The following is a 4,617-nucleotide window of genomic DNA, read 5'->3' on the forward strand; positions in this document are numbered from 1 at the left end:
TCAGAAAAATGCCTTGCCACCCTAAATGTAGGCAATTAATTTATTAATAATATTTTTTTAAATGTTGATTATAAATGTTGGTGACATTTCTCCATAGTTCGTGTAAAACGTTTTACTCAACAGTTTAGAATGAACTCCCCCGCTTTGTTTTGAAAGAAAAGTTTTGGCTCATCGGACATTTATGAGAGAAAGTCTCTAATGTCCGAGTGCAAGTGAATGCAGCACAAGACGCGAGCCTTGTAACCCCTCCCCGGCCCTGGCGCGAGCGTGGAAATATGATTGTCGGTGATTTCATTTGAACGGGACGGCGTAAAACGAGAAGCATTCGGACCATAGACTGTATATATAAATGGACGTAGGGTCCGTGACGTCACCCATAGAATTCTGCAGAGTTGCCGAGAAGCCCTTAGTAGGCGGAGTCGGCCACTAACGGCTCGACAGTGACGTCAGAGTCTAACTCCCGCCTGCTCCAAATAAGGGCAAAGAGGCGGAGCCGAGGCGGGACCTGCTGCCTCCGAACTGGAAGTAAACAGAGCTAGCTCAGGCTAAGAAGCTAAGCTAACATGAAATACATGCATACCAAGTTACTGCGTGGCACTTTGGTTTTGATAAAACAGTGTAGTTCCCCTATATAAACGTTACATTCATAATCAAACGAGACAATCTGCAAGAGAATTAGCTATTTTTTGTTATTCTTAATGCTTGTCATCACGTTAATAAAATAAAATAAGTACCGATACATAGCAGAACAATTGTGGCGATGTTCAGCTTAATAAGCCTTGTTCAACATAATTTATTTAGCTAATACTACAGCGGGCTGCAGGCGAACCAAGTCCGCGTTTCGCTGCATTCCTTGATCTCCAGTTATAACGCCGGACTCCACCGCCCGGAGCTAACGGAGCCGCAGGGGGCTCCGGGAGGCCGGCTGGAGCTGGACGCCGGCTGGAGTTAGCCCCCTGCGGCTCCGTTAGCTCCGGCGGCCACCACTGGGATAATTGGGTCCCCTTTTAACATTTGCTCCCGTTTAGCATTATGGGCGTCATAGCCATATACTATAAAAGTCTTACCCAAGGCTGAATCATAAACTAAACTGTATACTGTTGTGTACATGTATAAAGGGTTACGTCCTTAGCTGGCTAATAAGCTACATAACAAGCTAAGCTAACAAGCACACAAACACCTGCTAACGGGGTTAACATGTGTAATATTATCATTTTAGACTTCTTGGAAGTTCTGTTAGTACATTCAACCGCAGAGCACGACATGTTAATTGTCTGGTATTTGTAACAATATTCCCTAAAAGGCACAATCACCACGAACACGGCTAAAGGGTCAAGTACAGTAACTACAACTAACTAACGTTGTAGACTAGCAGAGTGAACAAGTTGCTGTTAGCTGACAGTGAGGCACGTACCTGTCCATCAAAGTGACCACGCCCTAATTTATGCAAACACTTTAAGACCTAATATAAATAAAAGGGTCGCGTTGGAAAACAATTCACTCACAGATTCATAATCATGAAGGTGGAATCTAACTATATCCATAATAATATTTATTGCATCCAGGGGTAGAAACATGTTTTTTTCTGCTGTAAAATGGGCATTTTAACATGGGGGTCTATGGAAATTGCTCCTTTCTGCAGTCATCGCCTATCGGCCAATATATGAACTGCAATTTGTGGCTCTTCCGTATTGGCGTCCCGGCTCTTCCCCAGAGTTTGCCGCTTGATTCGGACCCAAGCAGATGGAAGGAATGAGGTATTTGCGGTCTACAATGACAGAGAAGAGACTGTCAAGTTTGGCTGTACTCAGCATTGAATCAAAACGCACTAAAGCTTTGGATCTTAATACGTTTGAGAGGCGTTTTGCTGAACAAGATGGTAATCGCCGCATTCAGCTGTAATAGGCAACTTGATGCTCTGCTCACGGATGAGCATACACAACTGTTAAGATGATGATCTTGTATGTGTGTATATCTTTTTTTCTTTGTGGGGGTCTGCCCCCAAAAAAGAGTTTTAAGTCCTGAGAAAGTCAAATGAGACGGTGTGTAAAACTACACTGCCCAGCCAAACAAAAGTAACCACTTTGATTTAACTAGGCCAGTAGGTAAGGGCTTTCCACTGGATGATAACTGCAGCGATGTATATGTTTTAGCTGAATACACGTTTTTTAACCCTAACTGATGCAGTTAGTCACTTCTTTAAAGGGGACCTATCATGCAAAATGCACTTTTGTACGTCTTTTATACATGAATATGTGTCCCCGGTGTTCCAGGGAACTCACCAAGTGTCAGAAAACACAACCCTCTCTATTTTCCTCCATACCCAAATCTCTAAAAAAGGGGCTGCAACGGATCTGATAAAAACTGATCCAGATTTGAAAACTTCTATGTCGTCACAGAAGTGGCGCTACGGCTATTGGGCCAACTCTCCACCTATCAGGGGAATGTGGGGTTGGGCCACGGCCGGCCATTGCTGCTCGAAAGCGCTGGAGACGCTGTAGTACATATGCCAGGCCTGTAAGTGGCGCTGTAGTCTGCCACAAAAGCAGCGAAGAAGACTTCCCGCGCATGGTTGCTATGGTTACCCTTCTGTTTATTCTCCGCTGTGGCTTTCTTTCTCCCTCCCCGAGGAAAGCGTTTGCTCCCGCTGCTTTAATTCAATGCAATCCCTCCCCGTCGAGGCAAGCACTGTAATTCTCTCCGGTTAGTCCACCAGCAGATGACAAACACCCACCTCTCCGCCTCTTCCAAGGAACGAGGGGACCGTGCGGCAGAGTTTCAGTTTCAGTTTCTTTCGCCGGTCAAGATGTCCGTTAAAGTTTAAATCTTCCGGACAAAATTAGAAAAGTGCCGGTCAAAGGTCTTCTTTGTTATTTATTGAGCTTTAAAACAAATGAATAACGACTCTATATAATAAAACACGGAGGACGGAGATCTTTTTTCTCCCCCTCTTGACTTGATCAGAGCACGGCTCCCCTCTCCTGCAGGGGGGCGTGGTCAGCTGCAGCTCACAGAATCAGCCCCCTGCAAAAATAGTGCTGGAGAACGGCACATAGAGCGAAATGAGGCATGGCTCAAATGCATGATCTGTTTGGTATTTTGAAAACAGAAACGTATAAATATACCTTATATAGGTATGGCCCTACAATATATCATTTAAATATAGCATGATAGGTGTCCTTTAATGTTTGTTCTTTCTGATGGAAAGTCAAGGTTGTAACTGTTTGTAGTAAAGTCGTGGGGCGCTGAAACTGCTGATTCTTTTGAATTTTGATATATGATAGTCAATACTTCAAATTTGAAGGAGGGTGAGCAAGCATCTTGAGGAACATTCATCATTAACTCCTCCAAAAAATATAGTTTATTCAATAATAAATGAATATGTGAATCATAACAGTGATTGACAGCTGATAGGAATAATATGATTGTTAATATCATCATATTCATTCAGACAAACATCGATGGGACAGTTAATTAATGTACTTATTGCAGCAGTCTGCATAGATTTGGTACCCCTGCTGGTCTAAGAGTGAAACAAACTCATTCAGTTAAAATTCATTAAATGATGTCTGCCACCTTATATATTTATATGTAAGGCTTTACTGATGTGCCACAATAATGTCACCTAATGTTATTGAGTTAAAATATTAATATTGTGGATTTCCAAGTTAACATTGATCGATATGACTGCGATTAAATCAGCATATACTTCTGCCAGGGGATGCCACCCCTCAAAATCTCCTGCCACCCTCTGGCCACCCCATGAATATTTGTCTAGATCCGCCCCTGTGAACTAATGATGTTTAAAACTTGTTGTTTCCACAGACAGAGAGCAGGGTCTCCAGTCCCCAGCTGTCTGTCTCTGAAGAGTGACTGGTCTATGGAGCAGCCCCCAGAATACTTCAGTAATGAACCTGGACCCTCAGACACAAAGTAAGAGTCTCTACTGTAACCTGACCTGAAGAGGATTCAGTATGTTGGTATCTGACATAGCCGTGGGAACATGTTTGAAATGGGGGTGCTGTGGGGATGACACCAGGGCCGGTTCTGACCAGTTTGCTGCCCTAGGCAAGATTTGAGCTGGCAATGAAAAACCTCTACAAAAGACCAACACACTACAAACAGAGAAACCTATTGACATGGTGGACAGCTTATATAAAAAGGCTTCAAATGTATTCAGTATTGTATGAACATGTTTTAATTGGGGGGTGGACGTCACATCCTCTAGGGGGGTCCGGTGTTATGCCCCCCCGACGGGAAGATTTAAAAAAACATTTTAAAGTAAAATGCTTCAATCTGTTGCACTTTGAGCCCAATCACTAGAGACCTGATCTAGGGGGTACAACTCTAAACACCCATATGAAAAAGATCGGTTTGCATTTTAATAATCAAATAAGTATGTGAACATAACCAATAACCTACCATAGCCAATAACAAATACATGGAACTTATTTTATTTTTGTGGTTCATTGATATCTTATTTTACCAGTTAACATTTATTCATGCATATTTGTTAATCTCTCCAGTTTTAAATGATATGTCTGGTTTACTGTCCTATAGTATACACTGGAATGATTTCAAACCTGTTTTTATTTATCCCAATAATTATAAAGGAGT

The sequence above is a fragment of the Trematomus bernacchii genome, unplaced genomic scaffold (assembly GCF_902827165.1).
Source record: "Trematomus bernacchii unplaced genomic scaffold, fTreBer1.1, whole genome shotgun sequence".
Classification (NCBI taxonomy): domain Eukaryota; kingdom Metazoa; phylum Chordata; class Actinopteri; order Perciformes; family Nototheniidae; genus Trematomus; species Trematomus bernacchii.